This window comes from Schistocerca nitens, chromosome 4 (assembly GCF_023898315.1).
Source record: "Schistocerca nitens isolate TAMUIC-IGC-003100 chromosome 4, iqSchNite1.1, whole genome shotgun sequence".
Lineage (NCBI taxonomy): Eukaryota > Metazoa > Arthropoda > Insecta > Orthoptera > Acrididae > Schistocerca > Schistocerca nitens.
Genome location: NC_064617.1, coordinates 640,706,552 through 640,724,018, shown reverse-complemented (window position 1 = coordinate 640,724,018; position 17,467 = coordinate 640,706,552).

Sequence of the window (17,467 nt, the reverse complement as noted above, 5' to 3'; positions counted from 1 at the left end):
ACATCCTGTAAGATGTCAGTGGTCCCTACAAGGAGTTTCCGCTTTTCTATCTAACGGCAGCCCATAAATATGGCAGTCAACCGCATTATTGTACAAATCTTCATTCTCCTTCGACTTAGACCTCGAAATGTTGTTGCTGTAGAGCTTATCAACCTCCCATGAAAGCTTTTTAAGCTCAGCTAGAAGCTAAACCACAAGATTATCCCTGACACAAGATTTGTATCAGCTAAGACTTGAATCATAAGATGATGCAACTTGCAAAGTCGGCATACATCACAAACAGGTATCACTCCTGATGGTGAGCATTCTTAAGCTTAATGAATTTGTTTTCCTCAGTAGGCATAATAACGTGTACTGGGTCCTTGGAAGTGCAGTCTACTAGATCCTTTGCTAATTATTTGCTGAGAAAAAGGTTCAGAGACAGCTTAAGCAAATATGCAGTTTACCATTGTGTATACTCAGTCGAGATGAAATTACTCGGGACATGTCCTTCATCTGAACATAATGATACCTGTCTCCATCGGAGAATAGCAGTATGTTCACATGCATGTTACACTCACCAGCAAAGTTTGAGAAATCGAGGGGTCTTCCAACTATATGATTATCCTGTTTGTTCAGCTCATCTGACTTGCTGTTCTCCAGGCCATAAACATGAACCAGTATTCTGATATTCTGCACCTCAAATTTAGATGTGGCCTGGATCTTGGTGCAGAACTAAAAGCCATCAAATTTATAATACTTGTGAATGTCAAAGTATCTACCACATCAATAAGTATGCTGGGGATGATTCTAATAATTGTAATTTCTTCCACAATCCAGGATTTACCGTGAGAAGTAAGTCTGGTCGGTTTTATTTTCGAGATTAATTCATTCATTCTTATCAGTCATATTCTTAGGAAGATTGATATAACTGGACCCTCCACTTACTGGATCATAGAAATACGTATGGATGTCAAAGAAGTATTTGGCTGAGTGCTGTAGCTAACCCTCTAACTTCTGTCTCGGAAAACCGGTCCAGTATAGCACTTAAGGTGGACGCACAAAATCTTTCAGTGATTGATGTGCTTCGCGATATCATTCCATTCCCCCCCCCCCCCCCCCCCCCCAAAGACAGTGAAGGCATATCCCTTCAATGCCAGAGGCCTGTTTGGGAGGATGCAACGGTTCAGTGCAGGGCACCACACTGCATTTTATGGTGGGAAACCGCACATCACCAACAGCCTTGAGGAGGTTTGTTTCCAGAACAGGAAGACATCCTTTGAGAACCCCTAGTGGGTCACGGTACTCTCCTGCTGGATTCTTGATCCTAGTGAACGAGATTCCCTCCTCAGAGTTATACGCAGTCATAGAGTATTCTAATTGTAGTATGATGTTACTAATCTGATGTCCTTCACTAAAAGGACAGGGGAGGGAACTGCCGCCAGTCCCCGGATCACTACAGGCTACGAATTATTGAACTATATGAAAAAAATGTAAATTAGTTACAAACTACGGCGTGCACGCACTTTATTCAACATGTAAACGTCACTACAGATATTCGCATTTATATTATGACATGTTCTACACGCCTGCCATCTTTGGCGATGATATGGTGCAGATGCGTAGCGACATTCTGCATGACCTGCTGAAGTGTCGGAACATCGACGCTGTTGATGACCTCCTGAATGGCTGTTTTCAGCTCAGCAATGTTTTTAGGGTCTTGTCTTTAATATAGCCCCAAAAAGGAGTCGCATGTGTTCAGATCCAGAGAATATGGCGACCAATCGAGGTCCACGCCACTGACCTCTGGTCCCCAATGTGCTCCTCCAGGATATCAACCACTCTCCTGTTTCAGTGGGGTTGAGCTCCGTCTGTCATGAACCACATCTTGTCGAAATCAGGGTCACTTTGGATAACGGAATGAAATCATGTTCCAAAACGTTCAAGTACCATTCGTTAGTCACCGTGCCATCAAGGAATATCGCACTGATTATTCCATTACTGGGCATTGATCACCATACAGTCATCCACTGAGGGTGAAGAGACTTTTCGATCACAAAATATGGATTTTTAGCGCCCCAATGCGTCAATTTTGCTTATTGACGAACTGATCCAAATAAAAGTGGGTTTCCGTCGCTAAACTAAAAAACAATGCACGTATTAATTCCCATCATGCCCCACAGCCAGCCATGCAGTGTGAACATCCAAACACAAACCATTCAGAAGTTATGACGAGTTTTTTACATACTATTATTGTAACTACAACTAATTGATGCAGATGATGCTGCTGCTGGCTGCAACGGGTTGCACATATCTTGCAGTTCGGGCGAGAACATGGGGATGGAGGAGATGCCGTGTTGCCGCAGTGTGAGCAGCCTGGCTGCATTTGTGGATATGTTTGTTGCCACACCTCTGAGCCAGTTGCCAGAGATGTCAGCGTCTGGACACCAGAGAGGAGCTGGTGAGGGGCTGGCAGAAGTGTGGGTGGGGCGTGGGGGCAGTTGTGGCTGTGGCTGTACCTGCAGCTGCAGCTGCTTGTGTGGCAGTGGCTTCCTACTCAGTGGCAAGGTTCGTCTTACACAGCACAGGACCTCATCTACAAGGTTGTTTCCGCACAACCCTTGGTACACGTGCCATGGTGCGATGTGGGGATTGCTGTTGTGCAACAGATGCAAGTGCTGGAAGAAGAATAACGAGAAATAAGTACAACATTCCAGACATTGCCTGCTCCTGCAGGGAAAGAAAGAATACTGATTGTATAGAAGCAGCGTGAATGTACATAAAAAAATTACCTATATCGCTCTGGCTCCATGACCTATCCCTCAGGTCATCCAGTTCCTCATAAAGATGCAGCTCCCTCTCTATCCCCTCCACCCACTCAGGCATCTCCTTGCCAAACCAACGTGGATACATTGATTGAAGTCTCCAAAATCACTTATAACAGCAACATATTTATTTAGTAAAAAAACGTACACACACATAACTAAGAAAATTTTTTTAGAATACAGACTTACACAATAGCTGTGATGGGATCTCTATCCCTCCCTGACCCAGTTCCTGGAAATCATCTACAGCAACAACAAGGAATATGCCTCGACCTCATATTACGTACACAATGAATTTTTTTACAAAAAGATTAATATGTCTAACAGCAACATATTACATGCACAAAGTACTGCAAAGAACAAAATTTTTGTACTTCCGATGTAGATTCTGCTGCTGTTGCTGTTACCTTTCAGCTTCCAGCTGATCCACAATTTGATGGATGTATGCTGAATGAACAAAAAAAATTAAAACTGAAATATGAACAAATGCTATGAAATCTGAAAAATTCTACGAAATCCACACGCACAGTGATTTTGTACTATGACATTTTTTAAACTTCAACATCTGAAAACACAGTGATTTGATGCTACGAAATCTATGCTATGCTATGAAATCCAATCTCATGCTATGAAACCCAAATATGAACAAATGCTACAATACCGAAATCTAATCCCAGTGTGACTTGACTCTACGAATTTTTTTTACGAAAATATAGGAAGCGAAATCCAGTCTCATGCTATGAAATTAAATATGTGCTTACATGGTAATTCTCCTTGCTTTGGGTGTTTGACACTGCCACTGGTGCTGCTCCTGGTGCTGTTTGTAAAACAGCTTCATCTTGCAAGCAAACTATCACAGAAACAGGCAAACTGACAATCAAACAAATGCAGCAGTGCATGATAGCAGATTGAGGACGAGAGTGGAGGCGATAGGGTTTACATACCTACATTGATTCAGTATTAGGTAATAGGAATGTGGTATTCTGAAGAGAGGTGAAGACCTCTGTCTGCTTGTTTGGACACGTTGCTTCATGCATGTGTTCAAACACACAGGAAGTAGGCACTTCAGAGAGATTAGTGTTGGTTTGGTGGGAATTCCTTAGGTATCAAATATCAAATGGTTGCTGTCGCCTAATGCTTTTTTCATGGCCCTGAGAACAATGGGCAGCCACTCGGGCCAATATCAGGATGTGCGGCAGCTAGTTTTGACATCTATGACAGTATGAGATTTTCACTCTGCAGCAGAGTGCGCGCTGATATGAAACTTCCTGGCAGATTAAAACTGTGTGCCACACTGAGACTCGAACTGGGGACCTTTGCCTTTCGCGGGCAAGTGCCCACGAAAGGCAAAGATTCAGAGTTCAAGTCTCAGTCCGGCACACAGTTTTAATCTGCCAGGAAGTTGCACCTATGACAGTAGTTTCCCTGAGGTGGGCTGTGAGGCACCCAACAGTGGTTTTCTGTACGCACAGTTCAACACAGTGAACAAGTGACTGGTAGCTGTGCACTTTCGTGGTAGTTCTGTGTGAGTATGCTAGAGGTACACAGTGGTGTGTACACGCCATCAGCCTACAGACTTCCACAGTGAATGGAGGTGCCCACTCTCGACACTCTGCCCAGTGTTTAGAAGCGCCTGGCTGGCAGATGCAGCCCAAAATCGACAAAATCGACAGTGTGTAATTATGCTCAGCCAGTGCCCGGTCAACAGATACAGGCGCATTCAACCGAAAACAACAGCTAACACACTGCACTTCAGTCCATTCCTTTGTGCTTGTAGTTATTATGTCATGGGAAGTGGGTGCAGGGGTGCAAACATGAGCTCTACCCAAGTAAGGAGAGCACTGTCTCCCACTAACTAATTAAAAAAAGAATATGCAAACTGAATTGAACATTATATTATTACTGACACTGATTTGAATTTCATATTGTGAGATACTTCCTCTCCATCACAGACTGAGACTTTTTCTTGCCGATTTCCTGGTTGGGGATGGGAGGGCTAGAGATTTACCAGAGGGGAAGGAGATAATTAATTGATAAATTTAATTAATCAAGCAATTAATTTGATATATCAAATGGTGTTGTACTGGTGAGAGAGAGGGAGGAGGAGGCTTGGGGATTTCCAAGAGGGGTGTGAGGGAAGGAATGGGAGGGGGAGGTGTGGGTGTTTCTCAGAAGGACAGTTTATCCCCAGGGAGCCATAATCAACTCCAGGGGGTCATAAATCAATTAGCATAACAATAGTTAAGGGTAGGGGTACAATTTGCCCCCGAATCTATTTTTGCCACTGAATGTGTACAACAAACAGAGTGGTTCAGAACCCTCTTTACCCCACTACTCGATACATGGCATCCATTTGATTATCACATCCTTTAGCATCTCATTATTCATGACGTACTGGAGCAATCTCACACTGAGATTTATTAATGTACTTAAGAACGGAATTTTGAAGCAGTTGAGAACGGGGGAGGAGTAATATCTGTGACACAGATGAAGAATTGGGGACTATAAACCTACTAGACGTGGAGGTTCCTGTTGTTTCAGAATTTAATGGAATTATCAGATGCCTAAATTTATGAGATGAAGAATATTTAAATGTGAGGAGTGGATCAAGAAGATAGAAGAGGAGAGTAATCTCTGTGATATATTTACATATTTTATTTCACAGCTTCAAGGCACTACCAGTTGGAACAATAGAATTTTATGTTGTTTCAAAATGCAAACCTTCATGCATGTGAATAATCATGTCTTCTTACAAATAACCTTTTCAGACAGTTGTTAGTTCGAGTGTTACCATAGGGAGACCAGCTCACATAATAATGCATAGAGCAGGGAAATCAGTGGTACACATGAAATGAAAGTGTTAGGTGCTACAGAAGATAACACTCTAACAATACTATACGATGTATCAGCAACAATGATTGACTCACAACTGACAAGTTCAGCCATCTCATCTTTCTGCTCTTTCTTTTCACACATCACAGACTGGAAATCAAAGTCATCCACTGTAACCACATGCACGTTAGGAAATCTTGTAAGTTATATTCAGGGTCATCCACGGGAGCCCCCACACGCCTTAGGCATGTGGACTAGATCATGACATAATTTGATACTGCTCACATGATATGAAATGGCTTGGAAAATCCTGAATCAATGGGAGCACATTACAATGGCGGGAAACCCACCCCTATCCCTGGATCATTAAGATTCAAGCTCGTCTTCCTCTCCCTTATCACCCTTTGTGACAAGTTCAGTTGCACTGGCCTCTTCATTCGAGGTCTATGCATCGTGGGTAGAGGTTCAGGTTTGTTGTAGACAATAATTCTGCAGTAAAAGAGTTTGGAAATAATAACTAAGATACAACAAATTAACTTATAGTTTTTTATTATTATTAACGGTTTTTTTTTCAAAACAGTTTTTCTATAAGTTTTGTTGTTCATTGACAATTTTTTTATTTACAAAATTATTATTATTTCGGAAAACTTGCATTATTAATAGCATTGGCTTCATTAAAAATTTAAATATTATATTTCCCATTCAATATATATATATTCAATATATATATTGTAAGACGTCATGGTCTCCTGACCTTCATTGCTTACATATTCCGTGCTCACAATCATATTCCGCACATCAAGAAGCTTCATTCGAACCCAAACTCGATAAGATAAAGTCAATGTTGTATGAATTCATGTAAACGATATGCAAATAACTAGTGCGCACCGGGGTTGAAATGCTCGAGGCTGGCATACAAACATACATTCCAGACATGATGGTCACAGGAGCTTTTAGTTCGAGAGAGGCAGACCACACACCAGGAGGCCGGTCCCATCAAAGGACAAGTCAACCTCGGCCGCCTGTGAAGCAGACAGCATGAGCCCGAGTGAAAGGGGGAACGACCCCGTGTTTGGCTTAAAAGCAAATTCCGCTACATTGTGTGGGAGCCACATACCTACGCATTCTTTACACATAGCACGCAGTTTCAGAGACTTTCACAGGGAGACAGCAAATGCCAAACGCCGATACTACAGATTTCCAGATTGGTCGCCTTAAATGAAATGTCATTCTCCCGTTTTAGAAGAGCAATGCTGATTGGCAGACGATATTTCTGACGCCTTGAGCTGAAGGAGTAATGGAAGAGACCGAAAGATATACCCCTTCACGTCTGGCGAGGAGAGGCGCCATTCCGTTGTCGCTCTTGGAGCGAGGAACTAGTCTCTCCTTAGTACTCTACTGGGAGAACATCTCTGTCGAGAGCGAATCGAACTGCGACTCTATATTGAGTCCTTGCGATTAAGCATTGTTCACTGTGTTGGCCAACACACTTATTGTGCGGTGTGAACGGACAAAGTTATAGTTAAACTCCTGCGAGCGAATTTTTGAGTGGCATCGCAGTGGACTGGTTATCTGACCGGTGTACCACGCCAATAGTTAGACTATGAGCGAATAGGAATCCTTGACTTCATCAAGGCGTAGGGAGAGTTTGATTAGCGAAGGTCAATCCAGATAGAACGAGAGTTATCTTATTTGTAAGCAGCGAGCGACGCAGACAGCAGTCATCGCAGCTTACGGTATTGTGCGCTACAGCTATTGTGAGCCCCATATTTCCTCCACAACAGTACACTTCACTGCATTTCACACGCGACAGCCTCGACCGTACCTAGCAACATTCTAAAGGATAATTATTCAAGTCGAGTAGGCGCGCCTCTCAGCCATTCTGCCAAGTCAATAACAATCTTAAACTTTGTATAGAAATTTCATTAGCGAATCCTATCCTTGAGAGGTCACTTCACATTCCAAAAAGAACCAGGATATAACTTGTTCAATTCATAACTAAAAGTGCCATTGTGATTTCTCAGAATTTTTGCAAAATAAATAATAATTTTCGTTAGTTTCATGTTTTTCTTACACTAATTAGCACTACTTCAGTACCCAAGTACCCCACTAGTTACGTAAGAAATTTTGTGAATTTTTGTGTCATTTCCTTACAGCGGACGACTCCAGAAGATATTTATTGCTGAAAGTTTTTCAGGCATTTCTCTTTAGAACGTTAGGGGCGTCTGTAGTAGTGTGGGAGTGGAAATTGCATCTTGCAGGAGCCACAGGGTAAAGGGTACATATCAGATTAATCCGTTGCGCAGAATAACAGAATAGCAGATCAACCCCACGCTCACAGAAAATGGCGACCCTGCCACGATAGGTGAAATAGGTAAGCTACCAGGATAGGAAAGTGTCAGGATAGTTAGGTACGGCAGGTCGCACCAGTAGCACTTTGAAGAACTTTCTTTCATGTATTAAATAGCTATTTGCAAAGATTGGGATCAGAATAGATACAGGTAGTGAAGAAAGCAGAATTGTAGGAAAAAGGGCGTGTGTTATTGTGTTGGAAAATTTTGCATTTTTTACTATTTTTGTGTAGCTGTTAGGGCATAGGATTTTCAGGTGATAGGCACAGACGCAGAGTGATGCAGAGACGCAGTGTGACGCAGCATCATATAAGTTAGAATTAAGAAATAACATTTTTCTCCCTTTGCAAGCGCGCAGGTAGAGATTGGAGACTGTAGCAGAGCAGACAGAACATTAGCCGAGAAGTCAACCAACTGGTAAGTGGTCGTACAGTTTTGGAGATAGGGTTGCGGTGTGTTGAAAGAATTTCCATGTTAACGAGAGCACAAGCCAAAAGGTTACGTGAGAGACAACAAGTAGACAAGATGGGGGAGAACCAACCAGATAGACAGCAAGTAAACGAGCTTATTGAGAATAGGACAGAAGGTGAACCTGAGAATAGGACAGACGGTGAATCAGAGAATAGGACAGTCGGGGAGCTGCAGAATCAGCAGGCTCAGTTAGACTGGGATGAAATTGAGACAGATCAGACAGATGGGACTCGAGGGAAAGAGAACATCGAATTTCCAGAATATGAAATTCTAGGTAGGAGACATTCTGAGCCAGAAATAGACAGCCCACGTAGGAAATGGCAAAGATTAGAAGCGAAACGAGCACAGGAAACGCGTTTGTTTGCCGCATATTCAGGGACAGAATACGCGTCAATACAGTCAATGAACCGGCAGTTAGCTAACGTTCAAAGAGAAGTAGACAGTGAGGAAGAGGGGGAACATTAGAATACATCGAACCTATCGTACACATTCTAAATATGCCCCAACAGCAGACACAGAATTTTGCGGAGGTAGAGCGCCACGAAAAGGTTCCGTAATAGGTGCAACTGTACCTGCAAACATAAGACATACACAACAGAGAGGGCAGAATGCAGAGTTGTTTGCGCCACGTAATGGTTCAACGACAAACGCAACTAGTCCTCAACACAGACAGCACGGGTTATTGCAGTTATCAAACTTAGAAACGCCACAGCATAGCCCAGTAAACGATGTAACTGGCCGAGTGGAAAACAATAGATCGAGAATACATAGTTCAGCAGAAGGTAGTCTCACAGGACAGGACGCGATCATGGAGATGTTACAAAAAATGAACGCTAGTATGACGAAACAGAATCAGGATATTAATACACAGATGACAAAACAGTATCAGGAATTGAAACAAGATAATCAGAACTTGAGACAAGAGATAAAGACACAGATTCAACAGATCAAAATTCAGATGGAAGAAGGGATCGCTAGAAATGATAGTCAGATCACTCAGATAAACAAAGACGCGAAGGAATCTAGAGAAAGAATTCAGGTACTACCACAAGGTCAGCAGCAATTACGCACTGGCGTGGACAAGGTCCAATTGGACATTGTAAACGTTGACAGAAAGGTGGAACGTTTTACGAAAAAAGCCACTCGAACAGCAATACAAATTTCGGAAGAACAAGCAATTCAAAGCAAGGTCGCAAAGGTTGCACTGAAAAAATATGATCAGCGGATCAATAAAATAGAACTTAAAAAAACAAAGATCAGTTTGAAAAGCTTCGAACAGAGTTGATAGAAACTATCGAAGAAAAGATCGAGACCGATTACACCTGTAGCGAAACAACTGACGCGTCAAGCCTTAATTCAGTACACGAACACGCGCCGTCTAAGAAAGTTCAAGTAGAACCAAGGCTAGACACTCGCGAAGAAATCGAAACAGAAACCCCCGATTACAGTAATACATGACATGCCACAGGACCAGGCACAGTACCTAGAAAAACGGAACACATATATTCAGCCGATACCAATCGAAAGACAGGCAACTGAACCAGTAAATCCAACGACACAACATAATAGCAGCACAGGTACTATACCACGAACGACGAGAGTAGAAACACACGAACAACACTTTTGTTCACCGATGATACGATATGACGCGGATATGAGTCAGGAAATTGAGAATAGGCAGACAGGCAGTAGATTACCAGAGAATAAACACGACGACACAAGCAGTGGCAGATTATTTGAGTCCATGAATCATCCACAAACCGGATTTATGAGTAAATATGATACAGACTACATCCTTACAGTTAGAAAATTTCAACATTTCAAGGAAGAAGGCGGTAGCTTGCATGCACGCACATTCATCGACCAGTTTCAAGTAGGATTACCAAACCACTGGAGCGTAGCTCACAAACTTGACTTCATTTGTGCACACATGTCAGGGACAGTAGCAGAGGTGATGCAAAAGATCGCGGCAACCTGTACGTCTTACCTACAGTTCAGAACAGCATTTCTCGAAAGATATTGGTCCAAGGAGGCGCAAAACAAAACTAAATACGAGTTACTTCAGATGACACCACATGAAAACTCAGGAGAGAAAAGCGTGGTAAAATTCTTTGAAACAATGGACAAAAATAATCAATGCCTAGACAAACCATACAGTAACGAAGAGCTGATACGTCTGTGTAGAATGAAATTACCGGTAAAGTATCAACAGGCGACAGTAGGAAAAAATGAAAATACCGAAGAATTCAAAGATGTTTAAGGGAACTTGAATTTATGTTTAAAGAAGACGAGGTGAAAGAAAAAAGAAAGGAAAGGGAACAGCAAAAGGAGAGGACTAGGAACGAATATTCCAATAATAATAATAATCATCGTAATCCTAACACCAATAATTTCAGGCAGTTTAACAGACAAGGACAGTGGTACAATGGAGACAATTGGCATAGAAAAGATAACCAGAATAATTGGTACAGAAATAGGAACGGTAATAGACACTTATACAGTGGCGGATATGGGCTTAGGAATCAAAACGCCAACGGTCAAGGGTACTTTGAAAGAGGTCACGATGTTAGAAACAGCAGCTGGCGAGACCAGGGCGCGAATAATTACCGAGGAGATTATGGTCCACAGAGACAAGAACAACACAGAAAAGGGAAACCAGAAGTAGAAATTAGGCCACCAAACACTGCAAAACGTAAAGATTGAATTGAAAAATACGGAAGAGGTTAGACAAACTAACGTCCACCCTATCTTATACTAACCACTAAATAAAAGTTAAATTAATAGATCAACAAAATAACACATTAAATAAAAGAAAAAGAGACACAATACCCACTAACAATCTCTTGTAGTATCAAGTACACTACAACATGCACACAAACAATAAATGATACACAACAATTAAAAGAATGAAAAAGTGGTAGGACATAATTAGAATAAAGAAAAGAAATCATATATATACACTATCAGAAAATTTTTGCATTATATATATACAATTTTTTTGTTGAGCTGATGGTATTAATAATGCAAGTTCAGAAAAATAATAATTTTGTAAATAAAACAAATGAATGTGTCCATACATATATAATGTGTGTGTGTGTGTGTGTGTGTGTGTGTGTGTGTGTGTGTGTGTGTGTTTTAGTTACAAAATTGTGATTTTTTCTGAAAACTCATACACATTACTAATACTGCTAGCTACACTAAAAATTTAAATATCACATTTCCCATTTTACTTTCTTGTTCTTTATATACTCAACATTTACATTTTCTTCTGATCATTCTATACGCAATATTTACACTTTAATCATATCTTCCTGATAATTTTTTTGTCTATGTACAATGTATAGATGGGAAACTAAGACTAGTAAACAGATGCAGAAATAATCACACACACAAACATTTAAACAGATGCAGAAATAATCACACACACAAACATATACAACACTTACGTGTACACGTAGTGTGCACACAATATCAGGGTGGTCCATTGATAGTGACCGGGCTAAATATCTCACGAAATAAGCATGAAACGAAAAAACGACAAAGAACATAACTCGTCTAGCTTGAAGGGGGACACCAGATGGTGCTATGGTTGGTTCGCTAGATGGCGCTGCTATAGGTCAAACAGATATCAACTGCGTTTTTTTAAATAGTAACCCCTACTCTTTATTACATATTGTGTAGTACGTAAAGGAATATGAATGTTTTAGTTGGACCACTTTTTTCGCTTTGTGATAGATGGCGCTGTAATAGTCACAACGTATAAGTACGTAGTATCACGTAACATTCCGCCAGTGCGGACGGTATTTGCTTCGTGATACATTACCCGTGTTAAAATGGACCGTTTACCAATTGCGGAAAAGGTCGATATCGTTTTTATATATGGCTATTGTGGTCAAAATGCCCAACGGGCGTGTCCTATGTAAGCTGCTCGGTATGGCCGGCCGCAGTGGCCGAGCGGTTCTAGGCGCTACAGTCTGGAGCCGCGCGACTGCTACGGTCGCAGGTTCGAATCCTGCCTCGGCATGGATGTGTGTGATGTCCTTAGGTTAGTTAGGTTTAAGTAGTTCTAAGTTCTAGGGGACTGATGACCTTAGAAGTTAAGTCCCATAGTGCTCAGAGCCATTTTTTTGCTGCTCGGTATCCAAGTGTCCGGACCGTTCGCCGGATAGTTACGTTATTTAAGGAAACAGGAAGTGTTCAGCCACATGTGAAACGTCAACCACGACCTGCAACAAATGATGATGCCCAAGTAGGTGTTTTAGCTGCTGCCGCGGCTAATCCGCACATCAGTAGCAGAGAAACTGCGCGAGAATCGGAAATCTCAAAAACGTCGGTGTTGAGAATGCTATATCAACATCGATTGCACCCGTACCATATTTCTATGCACCAGGAATTGCATGGCGACGACTTTGAACGTCGTGTACAGTTCTGCCACTGGGCACAAGAGAAATTACGGGACGATGACAGATTTTTTGCACGCGGTCTATTTAGCAAACGAAGCGTCATTCACCAACAGCGGTAACGTAAACCGGCAACGGAAATCCACGATGGCTGCGAAAAGTGGGACAACAGGAACCTTGGCGGGTTAATATGGTGCGGCATTATGGGAGGAAGGATAATTGGCCCCCATTTTATCGATGGCAATCTAAATGGTGAAATGTATGCAGATTTCCTACGTAATGTTCTACCGATGTTACTACAAGATGTTACACTGCAAGACAGAACGTCGATGTACTTCAACATGATGGATGTTCTGCACATAGCTCGCGTGCGGTTGAAGCGGTATTGAATAGCATATTTCATGATAGGTGGATTGGTCGTCGAAGCACCGGATCTGACGTCCCCGAATTTCTTTCCGTGGGGAAAGTTGAAGGATATTTGCTATCGAGATCCACTGACAACGCCTGACAACATGCGTCAGCGCATTGTCAGTGCATGTGCGAACATTACGTAAGGCGAACTACTCGCTGTTGAGAGGAATGTCGTTACACGTATGGCCAAATGCATTGAGGTTGACGGAAATCTCCGGGCGGTGTGGCCGAGCGGTTTTAGGAGTTGCAGTCAGGAACTGAGCGGCCGCTCCGGTCGCAGATTCGAATCCTGCCTCGGGCATGGATGTGTGTGATATCCTTAGGTTAGTTAGGTTTAAGTAGTTCTAAGTTCCAGGGGACTGGTGACCTCAGATGTTAAGTCCCATAGTGCTCAGAGCCATTTGAACCATTTTTTTGACGGACACCATTTTGAGAATTTATTGCATTAATATGGTATTTACAGGTAATCACGCTGTAACAGTATGCGTTCTCAGAAATGATAAGTTCACAAAGGTACATGTATTGTGGTGTCACCGCCAGACACCACACTTGCTAGGTGGTAACTTAAATCGGCCGCGGTCCTGTAGTACATGTCGGACCCGCGTGTCGCCACTGTGTAATCGCAAACCTAGCGCCACCACATGGCAGGTCACAAGACACGGACTAGACATCGCCCCCAGTTGTACGGACGACATTGCTTGCGACCAGAAGTACGACGCCTTCCTCTCATTTGCCGAGAGACAGATAGAATAGCCTTCAGCTTAGCCCATAGCTACTACCTAGCAAGGCGCCAATTGTATCAGTGCTAATAGCGTACTAATATTCAAGAGAGATGTATTCCAACAAGAGAATAAAGATAAGTATTAAACGCATCTACGTACTTTTCCTCTTATTCATTAATAAGTCTCATGTTCCAGAACTTCAAGCCCGTCTGCGTTAGTTTAGCGTGCACCTAGCTACCTCATTGTGTCTATGCTGTATGAACAAGACACAACATGTATCACATTGGAACAACCGAAATAAAATATTCAAACGTACCTGCGTTCTGTATTTTAATTTAAAAAACCTACCTGTTACCAACTGTTCGTCTAAAATAGCGAGCCATATCTTTGTGACTATTACAGAGCCATCTATCACAAAGCGAAAAAAGTGGTCCAACTAGAACATTCATATTTCTTTACGTACTACACGAATATGTAATAAAAATAGGGGTTCCTATTTTAAAAAAAACGCAGTTGATATCCGTTTGACCTATGGCAGCGCCATCTAGCGGGTCAACCATAACGCCATCTGGTTTCCCCCTTCAAGCTTGACAAGTTTCGTTCTTTGTAGGTTTTCCGTTTGACGCTTATTTCGTGAGATATTTGACCCGGTCACGATCAGTGGACCACCCTGTATATGCACAGTCAGGCATGTGTACACACACACACACACACAACTGTGAGAAGCAGTTCATCCAACTATTCTGCAAACACATCCACTATTTACAAATAACTTAAGCAGCGACATACTCACTCACTGAGTGATCAATGTAATTGTAGGAAGGTCTGAATCCCATACCCACAGATGAATCATTTGTCATCATGATGCGAGAGCCCTACTGTCAGCTACAGTTCAGTATTTACTTCGCTGCCTCTCTATAGAAAGACTACTTGGCTCCCTGTATGCGGAGCAGCACCAAATCCTGTATCAATATAGCCTTTGAGGCAGCATGATCCACGCCCTTAGCCCACTTTTTGGTGGCACCAACAGCTATGATGTACGCGTATGTTTTCAATATGAGCCCTACAAACTTCACACTCTGTGAACTATTCGTCTCGTCTTGCATCAGAATAACATTCTGGCTTGATGTGTTATTCCAAAAGGATTATCAACCATATATCGAGTTGTGTCGAATTCTTTGTGAGCGTACCTAATTACTTATGTACAGCCCAGCCTTTCAGACAATTGGTGAAACTGTCTGTATCCATACAAAGTAGCTTGGTATCAGCTAAGTTTGGTTTGGCTTCTCAAACTCTTAGTGGAATTACTACGTCTAGAGTTTGGAAAGGTCCATGACACATATATCGATAAAGGCAAACTTCGTGGACTGCACTGAAACCTTGGCCATCTACGTAGCGACTAGTCAAATGGTTCAAATGGCTCTGAGCACTATGGGACTCAACTGCTGTGGTCATCAGTCCTCTAGAACTTAGAACTACTTAAACCTAACTAACCTAAGGACATCACACACACCCATGCCCGAGGCAGGATTCGAACCTGCGACCGTAGCAGCAGCGCGGCTCCGGACTGGAGCGCCTAGAACCGCACGGCCACCGCGGCCGGCAGCGACTAGTCAATTTTGTCTGTAAAGGTCCGCCTTGTTCACATAAATAATACGGTTCACAATTACGGTTTCGACCATTGCCATCTTCAGATCAGTTACAAATAGAGAAACAGTAGTGTACCAACCTAAACTGAATAAGCTGAAGCAATTTCCACATTAGGTCTAGTAATACATAGTATACATAGTAATACATAGTATATGTAGATAATAAAAATAAAGAAAATATTAACATGATTAACAGCCATGCATACCAGCCATACATACCACAAAAATATTCTGGTGTAAGTATCGACAAGAAGAGTGATGTACCTACCTAGATACACAGTAAGTGTTGGTAATGGGGTGGGTGCATCCTGTATTTATACAAATAACTGAGGCCAATAAAGGGCACTAATGCTAGGGTACATGGTAACCAGTATCGTAAATAAATAGTTAAAATATAATATGCATAATCATTAATTAAAATTATTTGATACGGCGAAAAGAGTGTCTGACAAAGGATGAACTGACAGACAATATGTGGAAATAAAATCCAAATTTAAAATCCACATAAAACGTCTAAAGAGTAACAATAGGAAGCTCCTTGCCTGGCAAAGTATGGAACATATAAGAGTTTAAAAGTCAGAAAGCAAGTTTAAAAGTAGCATCTCATCTATTAATCGAAACCTTTCAGCATGACAAAACAATTAAACATAATCATAAGTTTAAGATAATTAACAGGACAATGACTTATTTGTAATAGATCTGAATATTTCAATGGCTGAAACTAGTAATTTTGAATTGTATAATTTATGTTATCAAGACTTCTGCAAATAAGATGTCACAACCTGATCTCAGACTGACTACAGACTTTATCTCTTCAACTGATGGTCCTTACCCATTTCAAATTCGGTTTGACGATATAATTTCTTGTATCATAACGCCATTCCACGATAAACTAAATGAATTTCACGATATTATCTAAAATTCTTCATTGTTTTTCTGCAAATTTTATTATTCATTAACTTGCATAAATCTTCTTGCAAGTCACACACCTCGAGAGTCCTCTGTTCAGTGTTTACAATGTTGTACTCCTTCAAAAAGAATCACTGGTTACTTGTTGAAGGAGATGCCCCAGGTGGCACTAAAAGTTCCATACCCAATCTTTGCACACAATGGTGAAGTCCCACATGAATTTTACATCCGGAGAACAGCAGCAGTTCAAAATCGGACATGTCTTCTTGTTAAGACTGTGTCTTATGATATCCCTGCCGGCCGAAGTGGCCGTGCGGTTAAAGGCGCTGCAGTCTGGAACCGCAAGACCGCTACGGTCGCAGGTTCGAATCCTGCCTCGGGCATGGATGTTTGTGATGTCCTTAGGTTAGTTAGGTTTAACTAGTTCTAAGTTCTAGGGGACTAATGACCTCAGCAGTTGAGTCCCATAGTGCTCAGAGCCATTTGAACCATATGATATCCCTGACGGAGTGAAATAGAAGACAGAAAAATGTGCCCAAACATACACACCGAAATTTCTCGAAAATGTCCGCAAGCAAGTGTACATTGTTGTTCATGAATAACCTAGCATATTCCTAAATTATGGATGCCGAAATCCTGCCAAACATTCAGAGTGTGCTGATATTCCTTAGCCATTATGGCAGAGACTGTTACTTAACTGGAGAATGCGGTTATGTCAGGCGACGTGGTTGCATGCAGGCTTTCCATCGAATTCAGGTATTCGTATAGAAAGAGCCCCTTCTTTGTCACAAGCTGAAATTTTTTGCCATCAGGATATGTGGCTCTTGTGATATGCATGTCCTCCTGGCACACTGCCTCATCAAGTTTCTGAAGAGATGCATGCATGAAGCGAAGCAAATCCAGGAAGTGGAGAAATAT